General features: G+C 35.9%; 1 protein-coding gene across 1 annotated transcript in view; it reads left to right on the forward strand.

Annotated features, from left to right (window-relative positions):
* LOC107586892 (kinesin-like protein KIF26A) overlaps positions 1-24,080 on the forward strand; it is a 115,806-nt gene that overhangs the window by 19,688 nt on the left and 72,038 nt on the right. The gene's annotated exons all lie outside the window — the stretch shown is intronic.

The raw sequence follows: 24,080 nt of genomic DNA on the forward strand, positions 1-24,080 counted from the left end.
GATCCAAACGTAACACGCTTCCGCCAATCCCCGCCTTGAAGCAATGATTGACGGAGGGTGGGCGTGGTAGGCTCGGAATGCATTTTCAAATTGAATTTTGCTACACATATCCCACGGCGTCATAATGAAAATGCAATCCTAAGTGTTCTAACTGTTAGTCTAAATGCATTTAGGACAAATAGCATTTAAATGATCATTTTGCTACCATTTCTGCTTGAACATGTTGCACATATCAAATCAATTTGTGTTATTCATTTTCATTTCGCAAAAAATATAAAGCGTTCAAATGTGCATGCAATTTACATATTAAGACTACTGTTGGAAATGGCAAATGTAAATTATAAAATTTAATTTTCATTTTATTTTTGCAGCAAACTTTGCACGTATGGGTAATGGAAAATGTAAATTTAAATACAGAAATACAATGCCATTTTGAATATTGCGTTGCCATTTTGCATGTTGCATTTTAAATTGAATTTCGCTACCTATATGCTTCCATATGTTTGAGGATAAGCGAGCGGATAACCTCCAACATCGGAGGTTACTTTCAGGGTATGCAAGTAAACCTGCTTCTTCAGCGCAGGTTATGTTCCAGGGTTAGTTCACTTCAGCGCTATCAGCACGTGTGATCTACTGACGAGCTTTCAGTGGACGTGACAGATAGCGCACAGCATTATATATAATATATATAAAACACTATGATAAGGTAATGTTTAATTTATTATATATATATAATTATACTATAATGTCTAAATTCTAAATCAAAATACATATCTGATATGACTTAATATATAATTAGCCTCAAACAAACTATATAATTCATATTTTCAAGATTAAAGATTAAACGGAAAAAAATAAAAATGACTGCACAACCATCAATTAGGTGGCGATATGCACTAAGCATGTAAACGACCATTGAACAAAAGAAGCATGGCACGCTTTTTCTTACCGTCCATTTCCATAGTGACTCGTCGATTCGTCGCTCTGTTGAGAATGTCTTGAGTCTTAACCAGGAACATACTCAGAGTTGACTTTTTCTTACTGTCCATTTCCATAGTGACTCGTCGATTCGTCGCTCTGTTGAGAATGTCTTGAGTCTTAACCAGGAACATACTCAGAGTTGAATGAACTTACTCCCGGACGTGTTTTTGGAACCATATACCTCGAGTAAGCAAGGTTTAATCAACCGAAAGTTCAGGATTTAGCTGACGGTACGTTAACCCTGCTTTCTGGAATACACCCCCGGAGTTTTCAAACTAAAACGGGGTCTGCAGCATTTTCGAAAGTCTAGTAGTGTAAACGACAGGCGTAACCCTAGCAAAAAAAAAAACGCACTAGTGTAAACGTAGCCTATGAGTGAGTCATTGAATCACTCATTCAAACAATAAAATAAAATAATAATAATTCATTAATATTTTGTCACAGCCTCTAGTAATTGTTCCACCGAGGCATCAGAGAATCATTAAAAAAATACTTATTTATATACTGATTCACTGTCTGAATGTACCATTTTAGGAGAGCATGTTTGATCATTCAGCTAGCTTTAAAAACAGAGATGTAGCATTTTGCTACGCTAAACAGCTACTTGAGAAAAACTAGCTTGTTACATGAAAACCTGGAAAAAATGTAATATTTATGATGTCAGTGCCATATTAGACCACAGGCTGGCCTGTAATTGCCTCTCTCGCTAGTGTTCTGTATAACCCAATCTGTTACCATGGCCTTGCTAATGATGTTGCAACAAAAGCACCTCTGTGTTAGCCCATCTGTTACTATGCCACCATTTATGATGTCAAAATGCTAGCATCCTTCTCCTAGCCTGAAGTTACAACAGCCGGCTTTTATGATGTCAGATTGCAGTGTGGTCCTGGAGAGCTTGCGTTTTATTCTTGCAGCTTGTCAGCTATTTTACCTCACACCTCCCTTTATGAGCCCCACTGCAGTCTTTTCCACAGACATCAACCACTCGCCGGTCCTCTGTGTAAAAGATAGTCACTTTTGGACACTTAAACAGTGCAGTCGGGAGTTTCACACAGGACTGTGAAGTCGCAGTCTTAAAGCAGTTACAGTTACAAGTTGCGTGTTATCTCTGTGGTCCTTCCATTAAAGGAGGAGTTTAATTATCAGTGACGCAGCTATTAATGTACACTTGTTATGCTAGTAAAGGGGCGATGGGTGGTGTGGAGCAATCTAGTGTTCTACTTTCCCACACTATCTGAGCCAGCAACTGTTGATAGAGTTGTTTGTCTTTCACTCTTTCATGTTCCTTGGAAGTGCAGTTTTTTTTTAATATAAGGGTTTTTAGAATAAGAGTAGATATGTATTGGCTGTATTCTTTTTTTATGAAATGGTTTTTAGAATAATATGTATTGGCTGTATCTTTAAAAGAGTGTGGAATCTAGGGTTGTGCACGATTCAATTGAGCTGAACATGCTTTAAATTTAAATTGAGGCAACAAAAAGGAAGTAGAATTGATTGTGTTTATGGGGTGCAGTCTAACATGTGTTAATGCTTCGTTTAAAAAAAACACATTATTTTTCACATAATTTACCTTTATTCCACACCGCTCTGTCCCTTCTCTGAGAAACGGGCTGATCTTTTCCTGTTTATATGAAGTCCCGCCCTCAGAAATAGGCAATGGGATCTGATTGGTTAGCTAGCCCATTGTGTTGTGATTGGCTAGACCGCCTCTAGTGCGCGTCTAAACATCCCACCCCTCTCCTCAGCGCATATGCTCCGGTTGTATTGTAAACAACGGCGTCTTTAATATCGCTTATCAGTTTGAGCCCGATTGAGAAGCAGAGGATATTATTGAAGAGGATCGTGCAGAACCTGTGCAAGCACGGCTTTTAATGGTAGGCCTATGTTTTTTGTTTGTTGTTGTCTCATACTTTTAGATATGCTGTTATTTGTAAATGCTACTGCTTATGTTAGCTTTTAATATACGGTTTTATCCTGATTAAAGCTTTAATACAGTACGGCAACTGCACACGCGTCCATGTATAACGCTTCTCATAGCTATGTGAAAATAAGTATATAATTGGAACAGTGAGCTGAATGAGAGAGAGAGAGATGCAGAGCGTGTGCAGAGCAGCGGACGCGAGGAACAGTATTAAGAACCGCTGCTTTAGAACATTGATTTTGAAACTTGTGAATCCATTAGAATCGTTAGAAGACAGAATCGCGATTCATGTATGAATAGATTTTTATGTGCACCTCTAGTTTTCTCTTCCTCTTCTCTAAATTAGCGCAGCATGGCCTCGCCCCCTTTGCTGCCTTTTCCCGAGGGCGGGGTTTATCTGGGTTTGTGATGTCACGAACCCGGGAAGTAACTCGTTGTAGTCCCTATGAGTCGTTTATGTAGGCATTAAACTGCCAGAATTTTAAAAGAGGATATCTCCGTTTGCATTGAACTTTCAGCTTCGTAACTTTGCAGATATTGTTTATGCTCAAACATCAACATTACACACTAACTAAGGTTAAAAAAGTGAAATCGCAATGAACCACCCCTTTAAAGTAAACTGAAATTCATATCATTTTTTAAAATTAGAAACGCAATACTTTGAAAGTTTAGGCCCTAAATGTTTTGAAAAATGCCTTTACAAAGCCTTTAAGTTTGAGTTATGGACAAAGAGGACTAATCACTCACTGCATAATATCAAGCTAGATTTGGCCTATTGTGCATCTACATAGAAACTAGTAATTTCTGAGAATCTCATCTCAGATTTAAGGAATTTCTGACATGACATGAATGCAACATAACTTGTTATCCTCAAACATGATTTATGCTGTCATGCCTGTGTATTTGAAACTGAATGCCATTGAAAATACCTTGAGGTCCACATCCACCATGTTGGTTCACGATTGAAGTCTATTAACTGGTGTATCCTGGTGTCTGCTGGCAATGAGAAACATCCATGGGAAGACCAGTCACTTTATACACTCTATGTTAAAGAAACTAGTTCATCATATTCTATTCAATTTTAACAAACCCCTAACCTTAAAGTAAAAAAACCCCCCAAAAAAAACATTTTTTTTTTTGGTTCATAACATGAAAGTCATTGAGGTCCAGTGTTGTTTTGGGCTAACTTTCATTCTATGGATGAAAACAGTTGAGGAATTCTTCAAAAACTATTTTGTATTCTGCTTAAGCAGTGTTGGGGAGTAATTAGTTTAAAAACCCCCCCAAAAAACTTTTTTTTTTTTGGTTCATAACATGAAAGTCATTGAGGTCCAGTGTTGTTTTGGGCTAACTTTCATTCTATGGATGAAAACAGTTGAGGAATTCTTCAAAAACTATTTTGTATTCTGCTTAAGCAGTGTTGGGGAGTAATTAGTTACATATAACAGCGTTGCGTAATTTAATTACAAAATAATTGTAACTGTAATCCGGTACATTTACTGAGGAAAAAAATTTGTAAATAAATCAGTTACTTATGAAAATGTTATGGATTAAAAAAGGAGGTTACATCTGAATATTTCCTGCATTAATATTTACCATTTCTTATTATGATTTTAAATCGGTTTTTAACCTCAGAATTATCTCAAAGTAAAAAGAGGTGCTAAAGTCGGATTTTGTGGTGGCTGTGCTTTAAAATTAAATTAATATAATCTTATTATAATAAAGTGATGAAGGATTTAGAAAATCTGACAGTAATCAGTGTTGAGTACTACTGTAAGGATAACCCTGCCTGCTTTAAATGTTTGAAAAGTATTTAACATTCATTAGAAATTTAGAAAAGTAATCACAAAGTAATCAAATGTAATTAAAATAGTTACACTACTTATTAGATTTTAAACAGGGTAACTTGTAATCTGTAACCTATTACATTTCCAAAGTAACCTTACCAACACTGTACTTAAGACACAAAGCAAAATATTTGAAACCATTTGAAGGTGAGTAAATGATAACAGAATTTATCGGGGGATGAAGTTTCCCTTTTGATATTTAACTTCGTCATAAACTTTCACACCTAAAACATTAACTAATGCATGATAATATTGTGTTTATTATAAGGGCACATTACAGTTTTGTCATCTGCTGCTTTGAATACTCGAGCTCTTTAAAGATGTGTGGATTCTAATTGGCTCTTAAGACACAAAGCAAAATATTTGAAACCATTTGAAGGTGAGTAAATGATAACAGAATTTATCGGGGGATGAAGTTTCCCTTTTGATATTTAACTTCGTCATAAAGTCCCTTTCACACCTAAAACATTAACTAATGCATGATAATATTGTGTTTATTATAAGGGCACATTACAGTTTTGTCATCTGCTGCTTTGAATACTCGAGCTCTTTAAAGATGTGTGGATTCTAATTGGCTGTCACTGAGAAACATCCATATTGAAATCATTCAGAAAGTTCACCAACGGTATTGGTCATCTGTGTCTTTATCATTAAAGTTGAAGTGTGCAATATTATCAAAGAATTAGAAGGATTATAAATAAAAAAAAAAGGTCTGCTATCCACTCTAGCATCATGGCAGTGTGTTTTGTATGGGCATGACTTCCGAAATTGTAAAAAGCTAGTTAAATTAAGCATGCAAAATGCAAATATGCCTGTGGGTAGAAACAGAGAACTGAATGTGTTTTTGCGGGGCGTGTGAGAGACGGTATGTACGAACTGCCGTTCTGCGTGATTCTTAAATGACTCTTGAACAATGGACCAGTGAAGATCAGAGAGCCAAGTGAGGGGCTTGTTGTGTCTCCTCATGAGCAGCTTCCTGAACACATGAAAGGAACACACACTGCCCAAAAAAACATGTGTGGAGAGAGGAGGAACTCCTGTCAACACCAAACTATGGCCTTCAAAGTGAATGCCACCCCCCTGCTCCACCTCCCACCCGAACATGCAGACAGCAGAATACATTCATTAGGATGCTTTAAGCACACACTTGCACTGCATACACATACATGCATGCATTGTTCTGTTTTTTTTTTTTGGTCTGTCTGTCTGGCTTCATTGTCGAGGGTGGGGTTGTCAGGAAAGCAACATTTCAGTAGTCAACATCATTACCAGTGAAATGTAATTATTTTCTATATAAATGTCAGTTCCTAAGCAAAAGTTTATCTGACAATTAACATATTCCTTTTATTAGAAAATGTTAAATTAGATATAAAAAATTTATAAAACAATAGCATATAGCAATTACATATTTTTTTGTAAGTAATTATTCATCCAAGACAAGCAAGCAATAAATAAATAAATAAATAAGATACTGATAAACTTTTTTTTTTGCCTGGTATTTAGCATGGAAGGCTGTTTCTCAAAGCTTGTTGCAAAATGTGAGGAAAAAAGTATAGAAATGTTTTTTGCTTTCACTCGTAAAATTTTCAGGGCAATTAAATAATTTGAAATGCAAAGTTGCCAATATATTTTTTCTTCCTATCTCATGTTTTTTTTTCTCTCCATCATGTCCTTTTGTAGCATGTGCTTAGTACATTTTTATCTCAGAGAAATATTAAAAATCAAACAGGTAATTTAGATAGATAGATAGATAGATAGATAGATAGACATTTGCAAATATGATATATAAACTCAATGATGAGAAATAAAGTCACTTAGTCTTTTAAACTGAGGTGCAATTCAAGCATCCAAATTCAAATATATTCAGAAATTATGATATCTGACGACTTGTTCAGAATTGAGTTGGTACTACAGATATTGGCAGGTGACATATTTTGGGTCATGAATATCCACAATCTTTGATTAACAGTCGAAAATAATTCCTGGGAAATGAACTGACCATGTTGGAGTGATATAAATAACACGTAGGGTGTCCTGCCATGGGTCGCACCCTTCATATCCCTGTTTTCTGAACTGTGAAAACAAGAGTAGGATTCCAGCCAATACACATCAATACAGCAATTTCCTATTTGCTCATTTCCTGTTTTGACAGGAAGCAGAGGAAGACAGCTTGCTCGCGCAAACAGCGAGATCAGTGGACTGCTGGGTAGCATGGCTAGCTGTCCTCAGGTAGTTGCACGCAAATGTTGACCGACCGCTTACACCCTGTTAATGAGATTGGCCTGCCGCGTGTGTTTAGGAAAGGAAGCTTTTGTGGGGAATGCTGTTAATCATTTCTGAAGTGGTGCCCTTCTTCCCAGGACGCTCTTTTTGACCCGCATACAATGCAGTGCTTTTGAAAGCACCGGTTTCTTTTGTTTTTCCATCACATTCCATCCATCACTGTAATCCATCTTTCTGTGGGCAGGGAAGTTGTCTCCTCTGTTCACACCTAGCTTCCCTCAGTGGGAGTTGAGTTGAGATGTTACAATAGACCTAAGAACCATATTTCAACTGACACTTAAGTTCAAATGTAAGTGCCTGGCTGCCCTGTGGAGATAAACCTGCTGATTCATAAACGGAGGATCACATGACCAATCGAGTACTCGCTTTGTCTTGATAACTGTTATTATTGGGTACAGAGCCCCACACATGACAAAAAAGAAAAATTAGATAAAGGAATGGCCACACGTTGAGAATTTGTTTGTAGGACTTAATTAATTTAGTAAATGCTTGCTTGTTGTACTCCTCATTTGTAAGTCATTTTTGATAAAAGCATCTGCAAAATGAATAAATGTAAATGTAAATCGTGCCCACGTCGCAGTAATTCATTCCCACATTGTAGTTAAATTGTGGCCATGACGTAACTAAATTAAAGAAAAAAAAAGTACAGTTTGCCCACTATTTAAAGGGGTCATATGATGCGATTTCAAGTTTTCCTTTCTCTTTGGAATCATATGACCCCTTTAACTAAATTGTGGCCACAAATTAAGTTATGGGAACACATTCTTAATTTATAGCCACAGTACCTGTTTTTTTTCCCCCTGAATGTCATATGTGAGGCTTTAGAATTGGGGACTTTTGCTTGTGGAATAAAATTAACGATACACAATGTATTGGCACCTGTGTTATTATAGTTTACTAAAACTAAATCACTAAAGAAAAGCACACAGATTTTATTTAGCTAGTCCAGGTTAAAATGTCTAATTTTCATTTAGTTTAAACTGATGTATACTAAACAACTAAAACTGAAATAAAAAGTTAGTAATATCTATATATAAAATCATACTAAAAAATATACAAATAAAAAAAAACATGCAAGATAACTATAAAAACAGAAAATATAAAATTAGCAACTAATTCAAAATATTGATTAAAAACTATAGTAGTATCATAGGGATACTAAAACTTTTTATTTGTATTTAATTTAGCTATTTTGGCTGATATTTAAATGAGCATGTTAACTAAATTGTGGCCACAAATTAAGTTATGGGAACACATTCTTAATTTATAGCCACAGTACCTGTTTTTTTCCCCCTGAATGTCATATGTGAGGCTTTAGAATTGGGGACTTTTGCTTGTGGAATAAAATTAACGATACACAATGTATTGGCACCTGTGTTATTATAGTTTACTAAAACTAAATCACTAAAGAAAAGCACACAGATTTTATTTAGCTAGTCCAGGTTAAAATGTCTAATTTTCATTTAGTTTAAACTGATGTATACTAAACAACTAAAACTGAAATAAAAAGTTAGTAATATCTATATATAAAATCATACTAAAAAATATACAAATAAAAAAAAACATGCAAGATAACTATAAAAACAGAAAATATAAAATTAGCAACTAATTCAAAATATTGATTAAAAACTATAGTAGTATCATAGGGATACTAAAACTTTTTATTTGTATTTAATTTAGCTATTTTGGCTGATATTTAAATGAGCATGTTAATTTCCTCTATTATATCTTTGCCTTAATTTAAGTTAATATTTAAAATAATTTAATAACACTAAATCTATCTTGCATCTAATCTCAATCAAATCTCAAAATGAATATCAATTTTTTTAACAAAATGTTTGTCCATTAAATATTCTCAATTCCACCACAATTATTCTATTTTTTTTTCTGGACACGGTTTAGAAGTATTTGAATGAGCCCTTTATTGTCACTGATCACAGGTACCAGCGAAACCACCATTATTTGTGGTTATGCTAAATCTTGAGACTAACCTCTTTCTCAGATTGCAACCTAGATACCTTGACAGGCAGCCAGATTGCCCCGGTACTATTATGCATTGCCTCAAATAGTTAATTAGGAAATTCAGTGATTATTAACCTTGGCACTAGACAGCGATCTCCTCATTTCTTTCATTATAGCCTGGAGTTGGTTTACTCTAAATGCTACTGTTAGTTTTATTGTAGAGAGAAAGCAATTGCACGCTGTCAACTGCACACAAAAGCCCTCTGTTTTAGATTCTTGGAAAGTATTATGCTTTGATATACTGTATACAGTACTACCTTTCTTCTTAGCAGTTTGACCTTCTGTTTACTCTGCCTTTTTAAATTATTTAATGCTGCATTATTTTAGGACTTCATTTAGTAGATGATTATTATATCCAAACCAGTTTTACTACAAGGACAATGCACCAGGAGCAACCTGGAATTAAATGTCTTTCTCAAGAGCTTAACCATTTAACCGTCCCTTTTGGAGGTTGAAGCAGCAACCTTTGATTTACCAGGCTGGATCTCCAAGGTGTATAACAGTAACGGATAATGTACAGTCAGTATGTCATTATCACAAAAGAAACCCCTGAATATGGATGTGAGAAGAAGTTTGATCACTATGCAAAAGACATTTGACCAATCAAAATCAAGTTGTGTGACTAACTTGTAACCCATGAGATAATGATTCTGGACAGGAAGTTCCTGTGTTGATGCATTTTCAGTTCCTTTGCTGTGATTGTTTTGAGTTTATGTGTATGCATACAGTAGGAATGTGTGATTGCTGTTTTGTATTTAGATATGTTTGTATTTGAATATGTGATTATGGGTGGGTTGATCTTTGTATTGTAAATCATTTCAGTAACAGTAACTCAGTGAAGATGTGCCAGGTGTGGGGTTATTTTGTGAGTGGTGAAGGTGAGGGGTCAAAGGTCAGTGCTCCTGAATGCTTAACTCTGTTGGAGCTGCACTGGACTCCTACCCTGACCTTCAGAAGCTGCACAATTAGCTGACCTTTGACATCTCATCAGCCAATGAACCCTTCGGCACAGAGAACATGCTTACACATCCTTTGTCCTGCATTTTGTGTGTGTTTGTTTAGAATGAGGTAGACATCTTAATAAGGCTGCTTAGAGTAATGGAGACGATACTCTGTCACACCTCTTGTAGTGTCTGACTCGATTGCGTTTTCTGCATCCAAACTATTACTGTTTGCCTTAATCGTGTACATTGTATGCCTGTGCTTATATATTTGATAAACTAATATCTGCTACAAAGTAGCCAATTTATACACTTTTGTAGCCTTTTATTTTTTTCCCCCTGTGGTTATAATGTTAGTTAAGGTTTCTACTAGCAAATTAAACAGTCAATAATTTAGTTTCGCATGACCATTTTAGAACATGTGTTAACTTTTTCATGTTTTGTTGTGTATGAAATGTTTCAGGCTGCAGTTTATCAAGTAAGTGTTATATATTCTCAAAGTTGCAGACAGGGGCGCTGTTGTGGACATTAGTGTCTGTTTTCTATGGTCAAAAATAGCATTTTAGCACCAAGTAAAAAAAAAACTGAGATTTTGAGAACATTCTTGTAATGTTGCGACTTTAAAGTTAAAATTACATTTAACATTTTGAAAGTGAAATCAAAATGATGAAAAACATTAAACATTATATTATTATCACGATGGAGAAGCATTTTATTACAAAAAGGAATGTAAAGTTTTAATTAACCTTACATTTGGCACTAAATAGTGTTTATAACAAGCACATTTTATAAATTTGGTTCACCTTTATTGTAGGAATGGACTCAACTCACAATGCAATACGATTCACAATATGATTTTTTTTACAAAAATGAGATTTAAGACAGATTATAAATTAAAAGGTGTCCTTTTATTATTGCTGCAAGTTTCCTATTGAAATTGAAATTTGTCAAATAGCAAAACTAAATTGAACTTTTAAAACAAATAAATCAAATAAAATAAATAACTAGGGCTGTGACGGTCGCCGTGACAACCGCTTCACTGCGGTAGTCGGTTGCCACCGGCCGTAGTGCATGTGACGTCACGCACTCTATAACAACCATAATACGAAGTTTTGTATACAAGTGTAATAACAGTAATAGTTGCAAATTGTTTTATTTAAGCTATAAGACTATGGTAATTCACAAATGACCTCAAACCTCAACAGCGTTTCCTTTAGATTGGCAGGTTTGAGCGCAGGGAATTAAAGTTTATGCATTCAGCAAATTAATTTTGCGTTGGGCAATGGACCTTGTTGGGAAACCAAATACTACATCGCCGATCTGGAGCCATCTCCATTCATGTCACCCATCCGCGTTTGTACAAGTGTCTTCAAGTTCCCGTGATCGCAAACCCCTGGCTGGTCAGGTTTGGTGAGGCTTTCTCCAAACTGGCCAAATACAAATGAGACAGCAATAAATGAAAGATGTGGGAGCGATTCCTATTTCAAAGCGAGCGCGTGCAGACTAGGAGTTAATGCGCCCACTTGCTTGCCGGCGGAACAGTGAACCGTGTGTACACCAGACACGACACCGCCGCATCGCAACAGGTTGAGTCTGTCTAGTGTCTACACAGGATATTTGAACTCTGTGTCAGTAATTCATAAATAGGATGAGGCAGTTTACTGTTGAGTATTAGTCATGCCGTGTCGTGCCGCATCCAGTGTAGCATCACTGACAATAATGAGTTCCCATTCAGTCAGTCACGTTCAACGTTACGTCAGTGACTGACGAATTGGGATCTCGCCCGAGAGCCCAATCACCTTCGAGTGTTAACTAAACAAGCCAATGACAGTTGGCGTGCGTGTTTCGCCACGCGCACCCCGCCCCGCAGCGCGGATATAAAAGGAGAGCGCGTGCAAACGCACATCAGCTTTTCGCTTCGGAGCCGAGCCTTCTTCAGGACGAATCTCCGCGAGTGTTCGAGAGAAACAGCTGGCGTTGGTGTGACGGCGTATCAGCGGGGGTTGCCATTCAGGCTGCTGAAATCTCGGCGGGCTGCAGCGTTCCCTCCTTCAGGGAACGAGGGTTACACAAGTAACCTAGACGTTCTATAGTATTTTGTCGTGTCGCGCCGTGCCGCTCGCATCCTGTAGACAGGGTGTATTTAACTTTCTTATTTAGGCTACTTTCTTGTTTAACTGTATTATTTGTTTGATATTTATTTTAGTGTTTTGCTGGCTGCGTATTCACTGACAGAAGTGCTAAAATAAACACGAACGTTTGTTAAAGGGGTCATAGGATGCCCATTTTCCACAAGTTGATATGGATCATCAATGATTCGCGCGAACATAGACGCATTTATGTAGATCTTGGGCGCATTCCCTTCAGAAACATTGTAATCCACTGCGTCTTCAGCAAACTGCAATGTTCATTATTACATCCAACAACAGAACACCTCAATCGCTTAGGGGTCATTCTTGTCTACAACTGCTCCGGCGGTGAAACAATGGCGGACTGATGACAGCTCACTCAGGGCGGGTCTAAGGTAAGACACCAGTTGTGTACACACACTGCCAACACACATTTCAGTTCAAACTAATTGTAAAAGTGCATGTAGCGTCCTATGACCCCTTTAATAGATGATTGAGCCTCATTTATTATTATTTGTGTTTCAAAATTATATATATAAATTTTTTTATACATAAATTATATATATAATTAATATTAATTATATATCAACACCGCGCCACCGGCAGTAGTTGGTACATTACCACCGCGGTGGTAAAAATCTGCCACCGTCACAGCCCTATAAATAACACAAATAAAATAAACATCTTCATATAAACAAACTAAGGGTTTGCCTGAGCTCTTTCCATTTAAACGTAGAGGTAACCACTGTATTTTAATCACAGTCCAAACAATGATACTTCATGCATGCAGTGTGAGCAGTTTTAATCTGAATTAGATCGTATCATTTCAAAATTTGAAGCAAAAACAGAATGGTCTTTTACTTCGTGAAACTATACTACATAAAACATATCTGCACGAAACAAAACCAGCAGATGGGCTGAATGAAAATGCAGCAGCACTCTCTGACAGACAATATACTTTAATCTTATGACTTCACTCTTTTGACTTGATTCCCATAAAATGCTTATTATGAGATTATTCTTAAAATATTACAACTTCATTCTAAAAAAACAAAACAAACAAAAAAAAAAACACTTAAACGTTTTCTTTTCAAATATTGTCATGGTGGAATCGTAAATTAATGGTTTGTTAATAGTGATAATTGAACCTTAACATAAAGTGTGACCCGTCTCATTTTGTTTTATTGTTTATATTAAGTATCAGTGTTGTCTAAAATGTTTATCACAAAATTCCTTGTGAAAAATAAAAATAGATAAATATGTCAATTGCTGATAATTGCTGTGAATAGCATTACACAGATTATTTGATATTACTAGAGTTGATGATAAATGTTAGAGCTCATAATGAAATCTCAGACTTTGTTGCAGCTGAAACTCGTGAAACGTGAGATTTCCGAGTGTTTAATAAAATTATGTTTTGAGAAGCTAGAGATTCAAACAGGTATTTTAATTCACTCTCCATTTAACACGATTTGCTGTCTAGGAGAAACAAATGAGATTCATGATTAACAAAACCTCATGATTTTTCTTTCCTTTGAGTCGGTCAAACCTGGCCTTATTCCAATTGTTTTGACATATTGAATTACATTTTATTATGCTGAAAGGCGATGAAATGAAAACCAATGAAAAATGGTTTGGGTCACTGTTTGCCATCTTTCATCATTGTTTTTGTAAATGATCTGTATATGTTATCTGGATTTAAATTGTGTTTTAAAGGACACTTTGACAGTAATTTCACCAGCCCGCATGTTGCCTCACATTTTTATGCAGCAGAGAAAAAGAGTTTTCATACTTTCACATATTTTGTCTAACAGATGTTGTTCTGTGAATTATGTAGTAGCCGGAGTCATCTAATCACATTCCACTCCAAAGTTTACAGACTCTGAGCGGTCTAAGACATCAGTCTCTTGTGTGAATTACTCTGCCTAATTATGCTGATGTGCTGCTTTAGATGTGACTTTGGAGATTGAGTTCCTGGGACGAGTGCTTTAGAGTGAGCAATCTCATCAGTTCCCGTGCTGTTGGTTGCAGACGAGTGGAGCTCATGCAAATTACAGACGCGTGTGTTTACCTCTTCCTGTTTGCATTTATCACTAGGTAATTAACTTCTCTTCTTGCCCACACGTGCTGGTGTGTGTTAGAGCTGAGAGAGCAGGTCTCTGTTGAAAGCAGATGGCTCTGGGAGGGCTTAAGGGAAGTTGAGAGGAGGCTTAGAGCTGTGGAAAAGTACATGGAAGTTGGATAGAAGCTCTGTTCAGAGTGCAGTGTTTGTGGATTGAGGTGAATAGAAGTTGAGTACTTGTGTGCAAAGAAAGTTTCAAAAGCAATTTTTACACACATGAATCCAGATTAGCTAAACTAATGAAGCATGTGAGTGCAGCAAGTAATTAGTACAAAACTACCTGTAGCTGCGTTTCCATTACCCTTCAAATTGTGCAAATTGAAATTGCGAATTGAAAACACGTCAATTTTGAAAACATCCATCCATCCATCCATCCTCACGAAACGAAATCCTCATTGAAATGTTCTAAAATCTTAAAAATTGTTCAAAACTGGATTCCTTCCAGGAAATGCATGGTCAGCATCGCAGCCCGGTGTGTGACAGGCCGTTTCTTTGCAGTCTTCTGCCAAGCACACGCTCACAGGCGGCAATTTGTCTTTCTTTCACGTCAATTTCGAAAAAACTCCCATATATTGCAAAGAAGTTTTCACATGAGGTTTTTGCATTTAACGCTCGCATGAGGGGGTTTTTCAGGCAATTCGAAAAAAGAATATATCGCAAAACTGCAATGTAAACAGTTTTTTTTTCTCGCATTTACATTTCACCTTCACATGATAATTCTTTAATGAACTATAACCTCCAAGAAATGGCTCATTCTCTCAAGTATAAGAGGTTTTCCTTGCCATTAATGCTTGGATGGATAACCCCTTATTTACACTGCACAAGTCTACGGCGCATTACGGCTCCGACACGGCCGCTATAGTCAATGCTTGTGTATATAGCAGCTGCGCCGTGGTACGTAAGCATCCCAGAAGTAGCTCTCCAAGCTGCTTTGCTAAAGATACATGCATACGTCTCTTCGATTAAAAATAATGGCTAGTGTGGCTTGTGGCTAATGGCTTGTGTGTGGCATGTTTTAGTCGGATACCATCGGTTAATGGAAATGCCGCCATTTTTTACTGACATTTATATTTAGCAAAAGTTTAGCACAAATCTGTAATAGAAACGCATCTAGTTTTCATACTAGTTGCTAGGTTGTTTGAAAGACTAATTGGCTGGTGTTAAGAAAGCCCTATATATTTAAGCCTTCACTGGATAAAAAAGTAAAAATAATGTCCTGTCTGCCAGGACATTATCCATTAATTATAAATTAACACAATGCAATGCAGTGCAAAGTTCAAAATACAGGTAAAACACATGTAAAAAATTTACATGGAAAATTCCTTCATATTAATACAGTACATTGTGCCTATTTAATGTATTTTTAATGGAAAACATGTTTTACTCATAAATTGCTAGTAAATTACTATAGTAAAAATTACTAAGAAACCTCAAGTAACACTTTGAATTAAACCTTAAAAAGTAGAACATTTCTTGAATGTAGAAAATGTAGAAAGTGTTTTGTTGTAAAATGTTGTAGAGGTGATTCAAACAGATTGTGTTTTTGCATTTATAAACACAGACCAGTTGAAAGAACAAAAAAAGAGGCATGCTTTTTAAAAGCTGAACTGCGTTTAACATGGGTGCAGCGTTTTAAGAATGACATATTTCGTGCAAGACCCTGCAAACGCGTGAGAGACGAGCGATGGTCCAACACATGTCTACCACATTACACAGAAAAACAAATGCAGCTCAGTGGAGTGCAAACACACTTTCTGAATTTTCACTTGAATTTTTGGTGGTAATTAGTTGGTCCACAAGGTGGCAACACTAGTTTTTCCATTGTCGGAAAAGGCACTACAGAGACGGAACAACAACAAACTACTAGAGACGCAACAACAATAGACTTCGCACCTTGACTAGTGCTTCTAATAGGGGTTAGAGGCAACCACAACTCTATTTTAAAAGAATGGGAAGATATTTCTATCCCTTATACCTTCTGGAGAGAAATAGTGCAAACACTGGTCCAAGAAGAAACTTTCTAGCACACATTTGTTGCCCGCCATTGTTTCGCCCCCCTTATTTTCAAATGAAGTATACTTTGAAAGGCTATACATTTTGCTGTAGGCATTTGATTATGGAAATTATTTTGGATTGTGATTGATCATTCAGAATTTTTTATCAGAATGGTTGGCTAACATATTCGGCCTGAAGTCAGTCATGTAGATGCATCAACCAAAAGTACAGCGACTTGGCAGCCTGCAGTGATTGAACTGCTGTCACGTTGAACACACATTGAATCTTCACCCAGGGGCTGCTCTTTCCCAGAGTGCTCACTGGTGCCATCCACCTTGATTAGCTTATTAATAATCAAGAACACCCACAATCCTTTGCAGCAATTACTTTTCCTTCTCTGTTCTTCACCTTTCTGCAGGCAGCTGTACTTCTAAACAAAGTGAAGAGTTGATTTATTATTTTTATTTCCATAAACTCTGGCTAAATAGATAAATAAATCATCAAGAGCAGTCTGGAGAGTTTCCAGACAGTCTCAGCAAATCAACTATTTTAATTAGTTGCGGGAAATAAGCCGGTGAGCATGTATAAATATGCATGCGCAGAAGTCTCCAGTGCAACATAAGGCGGCATTGTTAGTTTAACTAACTGCTGTATTAGCCCTGGGTCCCGTAAAACTTCAGCTGAATCACATGCAACCACTCTTAGGTCACGAAGTTATGAGTTCTGCTCCAAAAACTAGTGAGCTGCCTGTTTAGACACCATTTTAAGGCAACATTATTGCCTCGGCCAAATGCATGCAACATGACTGTATTATTTTGCTAACCAACATGCTAATATCAGAATCTTTTGTGAGTTCCCTCTCTTGTGTATTTCTCATAAGTTGCTGCCTATGAAGTGTTTCACAGGTCAGTCACTTTTGAGGAAGCCCATTTCCACCACAGAATAAAGAAAATATGTAAATGGTAATTGTAACTTTTTATCTCACGATTGTGAATTAAAATCTCACAATTCATACTTTTTTCCTCAGAATTGAAAATGAACGTCTTGCAGTTCTGATGTTTTTTTTCTTAAAGTTATGGGTTTACATCTCAATTTTTATCCCCTCTGTATTTTCAGATTATATCTCTTTCGATGGGCACCTAATGTGGACAAAGGGTCTGTCTGGATCACAAAATTCATGCTGTGAACAAAAATATTCCTTTTGTGAATGTAATACATTATTTTTGTGCATTATTATGAAACATAAATTACATTTACCAAAACATTTCTTGAATGAAATGTGCATTTTGTGATACAGACTAACCCTTTCATCTACAAATTGATGTCAACTCAAAGGTGCAAGGTACAAACTAAACACTGTGAGAAATAAAGGTTATATATCACAGTTTTGAGGGAAAAAAGGCTGCATTTGTGAGATATAAACTTGCAATTCTGAGGAAAAAAATGTGAATGTGAGATGCTAAAAAAAAATGTAACATTATTTTTGTGCATTATTATGAAACATAAATTACATTTACCAAAACATTTCTTGAATGAAATGTGCATTTTGTGATACAGACTAACCCTTTCATCTACAAATTGATGTCAACTCAAAGGTGCAAGGTACAAACTAAACACTGTGAGAAATAAAGGTTATATATCACAGTTTTGAGGGAAAAAAGGCTGAATTTGTGAGATATAAACTTGCAATTCTGAGGAAAAAAATGTGAATGTGAGATGCTAACTCAAAGTTGCGAGAAATGAAATCAGAACTGTGTTAGACTCTTGCTATTCTAAGAGAGAAATTCAGAATTTTGAGATATAAACTCACAATTCTGTGGAAACATCTCAATTGTGATGTGTTAAATCAAAATTGTAAGGTATAAGCTTGGAATTGTGAAAAACATCAAGTCATAAATGTGAGATAAAAGAAATCACAATTATCTTTCTTTTTTATTCTGTGGCAGAAACAGGCTTTCAAAGATTTTGGAACAGAGCTGAAGTGAAACACGCAGCCAAGTGTTTATAGTTTGTCTTTCAGCAATAAACCGCAATTTAAAGAAGCTTTGGAAATAGTGGTCTGTTTTTACTGCGGCCTCAGTACTGACTGGCTGCCCATGCAAGGTCTGACGAGTCACTGACAGCTGGAGTGATCCATGAGGAGAGAGAATGGGAGGGTGACAGACAGAAAGGAGACAGTATTGTGGGTTATCCAAACAGTTCAGGCGAAAACTGGTTTCTTTTTCAAGCCCCAGTAAGCAGGAAAAGCCATTTATGTGTCCGAGAGCGATCTATGATGGATAGTGATTGGGGCATGCCTGCATTCTTTTTGCATGGACCCTGGAGTTTGGAGAGGTGCATGTCTTTATAAAACAGCAAAAATAAAGGAAATCGATCATAAAGTATATCTGCAAGGTAAAGTTTATCTTACTCAAAATATATGTGAATGGATGAACTTTTAAAAACACTGCTAACAGAAGACATTATGATTAGTGTTTATTTTTTCTTGTAAGACTGTCTTGATCAAATAGATTTTTTTAGACAGTTTTTGCTGGTCAGTAACCCAGATTACTATAAATACATTTCTCAGAAAAACATATGCAAGATTAACTTCAGCACAGTAATCGTATGTTTTGTTCTCTGTAGGTTTAGTACTGATTCTGTGAAAGCAGGCCAGTGTTTAAGAGAGGTCTTAATCTTTTGCTGCATAAATATTCATGCATGTCAGATTTAATTTATGAAACCTTTTTTTATAGACACTTTAATTGATGAATTGATATTTGCATTATGTGATTTATTTGATGTAATTTTGGGAATATTTTAACCAGAAAACCAGAACTGAATGTGAAGTTCCTGGGTCTGTACAGTTTACTTTTAATTTTACAGCAAACAAATAAATGACATGAAATATTAATTCAAGTTAAAATTATTTAATTGTTCCAGAAATTCTAAAATGCAAAATTATACGTAGATTATGACACTACATCTGTATAAGAAACGGGGCAATTATAGTTTAGCGTTCACTACACAAAATTATCTGACAGCAAAATGCTGTGATTGGCCAATTACATTAAAGTAATCGAGAGAGCCATGTAATAAGTAGTTGTATCATGCGTGTGCAGAATACGAGAAATAATGCCACTGACAGAGGATATAATCAATCAGACAGTAATGAGAGAGCACCAACTGTGGCCTGTCAAGACAGTCACTCAGCAGACAGACAAACATCTGTGTTTCTAATGACCCTCTGTCTCATTCTCCCGTGGTGTGAGTGTGCATGATCGTCTTACTGCAGTAAACATGTGTTACTAGGAGCTGAGTTTTGCTGAATCTCACTGATTTCGCTTCAGTGTATTTTTACAGAGATGTACAGCTCTGTTTGTTAAACAGTCACAATTTAGAGTCTATTACTATTGGTAGTGGAAGTGTTTTCCCTCAATTAAATCATAAGTTGCTATTTATTGATAGTAAGTAAGGTAGTTGTTATGTTTAGGGAATTGGCTAGGGGTAAATGACCTAGAATATTGTCATGCACAATAAGGCATTGATATGTGCTTTATACTAATAAAGAGCCAATATACTAGTAATATGCTTGCTAATAAGCAACTAGTTGATTGTGTTCCCTAATCTAAAGTTTTTTCTTGCTTACTGGCAGCTAAGGAAAGCCAAAACCCAAATGCTTTTATTCCACACAAACACACACCTGACGCCGTCCTATATGCTCCTGCTCCTGTAATTACACCCATAGAGGCCCAGAGGATCTCAGAGCTCCTGCTCTATAGCCTACATTATGGCCCTGCTTAGGAATCCCTCCTGGGCTGCAGTGCTGTTGAGTAGATTGACCATGGCATATGTGTGTGTGTGCGTTTGTGTAGAGGTCCATGGGGATTAACGCTGGATGTGGTCTTTAGGTTTTTAGAGTATAGTAAATGCAATTTGTATTAATGGCCTGCTGTGAGAAGACCCAGTGCTCACCTTTTCACTACAGGGTGTGTGTAGCAACAGCTGTTCCTGGGACTTTCACGCAACCCGCTCTTCACCCTCAATACCTGCAGCATTAGTGCCAGGTCATCTTTACCAGTTGCTTGAACCTCAGACAGTTGTGTATTCATTTATGAATGAATACATACGTAATTTTAGTGTTTCAAACTTGTAGGCTGTCCTAATACAATAGACTCCTTTAATTTGATGACTAGGTTGTAAAAGATATCATGTTGTTCCAAACTTGCTTGAATTTCTGTCTTCTATGAAGCACAAAATAAGATATTTTAAAGAATGCTTCAACCGTTCTTTTTTTATAGACTGAAAGGCAAGGTTGGTGGTGAGTCCATTAAGAAATGTCAATGGGGTCCAGTTTTATTTTGGACACCACTGATATTTTTTTTAATGCATCAACCTTGCACCATTTTTTTTAAAAGACATTTTCAGTATATATATATGTTTGTTTGTGTTCTGTAGAAGTTATACAAGTTTAGAATGGCATGAGAATTAGTAAATGATGACAGAAATGTACCATAAACGTTTTCACAGAATTTTCATGACTTAATTTAATTTAAATTAAAATACATTCTTTGATCAATAATATTTCTTCTTTTAAATATTTTCCCTCAACACCTTTTGTTTTTATTGAAGAAGTTAGAACATAGCTTTTTTTTAAAGTTCTGGAAGTTCTGCTTTGTCAGCAGAAATGCTTGAAGAAATAATTTAATCATTTTTTTGGACAATGGGACAGACCTTCGAGTTAAACAGTTGCTGCTTAAGGTGAACATCTAATTCTTAAAAGCATTTTTTGTCCACTGGAAATTCATAGAAATAATGTTTCTTAGCTTTGACGTATTGAATGGACTGTAAGCTATTTCTGTTCCTCACAACCTTGTTTTTGGTCTTGTTGAATTAAATGTACTATTTAACCAATCCTTTTCATTCTGAGTAATGGTCAAATATCATAGATAAAGTTTTGTTTTGTTTTGTTTAAATCATCCATCTTCTCTTGTATTATTCTCTCTTTTCACTTTCTCATTGTCAGTTATATCTTCTGCATCTCGTTTTCTTTCTCTCTCATTTTCTGTCTCTGTAAGTCCTCCCCCACCCTCGTATTCTCTGTCCTTTCCCCACACTCATATCTCATCATCATTAGTTTTAGAGACAGTCAGACTAGCGGGCTGGGGGCACACATGTAGTCATTTATCCTTCTGTTCCCTTTCTGTTCTTTAGTGCATCACTAATCAGCAGATAGGCTCCTGCATTCATCCCCAGAGCTTCATAAAAACCCAGAGCTGACTGCCAATAAAGTCACACAATGGCCAACTACAAGCCCCAAGGCCAGGGGTCTAACCCTCATCTTACTTTGCTCACTCTCTCACTTTTCATTTTTTATACTTCTCTTTCTGGCATTGGTGGATGGATGGTAACATCCTAATGGTGGTGCATTTTACTGTACCACAGCAAGTACATGTATGTCTTTAAGTCAATGTGTAATCAGAATTCAACCTGTTTACAACCTTGTGTGTTGTCTCGTTGTCCATGATTCTGTGCACGTTAGTTCAAAGATATAAAAAAAAATTTATTTTAACAAAATGGGTTAACTTGCTCCACCTCTGAAATTACTTTTTCTGATCTTCATTTTGGTATGTATTTTCAGTATCCAATCAGTTACAGATGGATAACATCAAGTCCCACTCTTCATTTTCTTTTATTGAAATCCCTATTTCACCTTTAATATATCATAAAAATCCAACAAGATGTTTTAAAATTTGATTTATTCTGCCATTCAAAAGTTTCTCGCTCACCAAGACTACATTTATTTGATAAAAAAACGTGATGTAAAATTTGTATTTATTTTTTATTATATTTTACTGTAGTAAAATATATCAAATAAATACATTATAAAATAACCTGTGGTGGAAAAGTTTAATTTTCCACATTACTGCAGAGCATCAATGTACCATATGTAAATCATAAAAAATCATAATAATAATAATTCAAAAAAACTTCAATGAAAACATCTGCAGAATGTTGCTCTACCATCTGACAGGGAACATTTTAGATTTAAATTACAGATGAGCACATATTTTGAAATTTTCCATTTGAAAACACGCATAAATCCTTTCAGCATGGCTAACTTATCTGGTTCCTTCTCAATATATTGCTAGCTTTCTGTTCCCAGCCTGCACTATTCAACTATTTATCTAAATGATCATCTTTAAATATTTGAATAGTCCCACACAGAATATTTATAATAATTGGACTCCAGTGCACCTGAGTTGAGAAGTTTAAAATCAGGCCACAAATCACAAACGGATCTGCCTGCATTCCTAATAATCGTCTGTCATAGGAGACCACATATTTTATTAAACAAAGGAGTTGTGGGATGGTTTTTGCTTACATATCGAAGCCTGGCTTAATTGAGATGCTTGAAGAGACCTACGAGGGTTTTGTGTAGTAATTATGGTGTTAATTCCACTAAATATCCTTATTTTACGTCTCATAGTGGATGATTTATGTGCTGTGGTTGTGCCTTTGGGCTCTCACTCATCCAGGTTACTACTGTGACTCTGAGAACATCAGGCACCATAAACATTAATGCTGCCCTAGGCTCCAGTCAGGGTCTAACCTCACTAATACTGATCTAGAATGTGAGATATGTCTCTCAGAAGACCAGATGTGTGTGTGGATGTGAGAGAGAAATTACAGCATTAGAAATGAGTGACTGGTTTGCTTTAAAATTAGCATTCTGTCCTCAATAACTCATGTAATTCCAAACCTGTTTGAGCTTCTTTTTTTTGGGAAGAAATAAATAGAATGGAAGAAATAAAGAAATTAAATTAAAATAGTGACTAAATAATGACACAGTTTCATTTTTCAGCAAATAATTCCTTTAAAATCTGATTTCAGTCTAATTTAATTCCTGTCAATTCCTTGTTTACCTTTTGTGTAAGTGTTTTTCTAATGGTGGCTGTGTAATCCTTTATGTTCGGTAGTATTATCATGATAAGTGATCCTGTATTGTAGCTACAGTTACCTGCTCCAAGCTCTTCATTGTGTGTGAGTGTGAGTACACAGACATAAGCCCCTGTCCATCAGGTAGACTGGCGTCCTGCCCTTGGCATTGAATGGGAGATGATTATTTTCATGCTGGGTCTCTTGTCATATCTCTCCCTGCTGGGAGTCTTATCAAATGTAAATACATGCTGCAATGTGCTTCATGCCCGGGCTCAGCTGTTGTTTTCTTTACACCCTATCGCCCGCCTCCCCACCACTCAATCCTTCCACCCACAAAACTCTCACTTTTCAGCTCTGCTTAGTTTGAAATATTATAATTAAGATGAGACTTCTGGGAAAACAAGGAAGATCTTGTCTAAATGTCTGCAGGCAATGGCTTTGCTGGTTTAGATCAGTAAAACGCATGCAAATGTGCATTTTCGGCATATTTGTAAATGGCCTGCTAATAAAAAGCTGGTTATTGTGATAAGAACATTATGCATTTTATTTATTTATTTGATCACTTTGAGGAAATACATTTTTTTTTTCTCCGCAAGCAGAGGTAACTATGAAAATATAAAAGAAAATATATACTTTAATATAATTTGATTCTGTATTCTTTATTCTATATCTAACTCTAATAAAAAGAAGTTAGGAAAATTGTATTACTGTTATTGTTTAATAATAATAATAATAATACAAAATACAATAATATTCTATTTTATTATATGTACTTTTTTGTATGTGTGTGTGTATATATATCTTGTTGCTGATATTAATAATAATAATAACACATTTATTGCTGATGTTGTTGTTGCTGCATTGTTTTAAAATGATTTTTTTATTTTCTAATTAAAAAGTGTTATAGCTTAATATATA

This window comes from Sinocyclocheilus grahami, unplaced genomic scaffold, assembly GCF_001515645.1.
Source record: "Sinocyclocheilus grahami isolate Dianchi unplaced genomic scaffold, SAMN03320097.WGS_v1.1 scaffold86.1, whole genome shotgun sequence".
Taxonomy (NCBI): domain Eukaryota; kingdom Metazoa; phylum Chordata; class Actinopteri; order Cypriniformes; family Cyprinidae; genus Sinocyclocheilus; species Sinocyclocheilus grahami.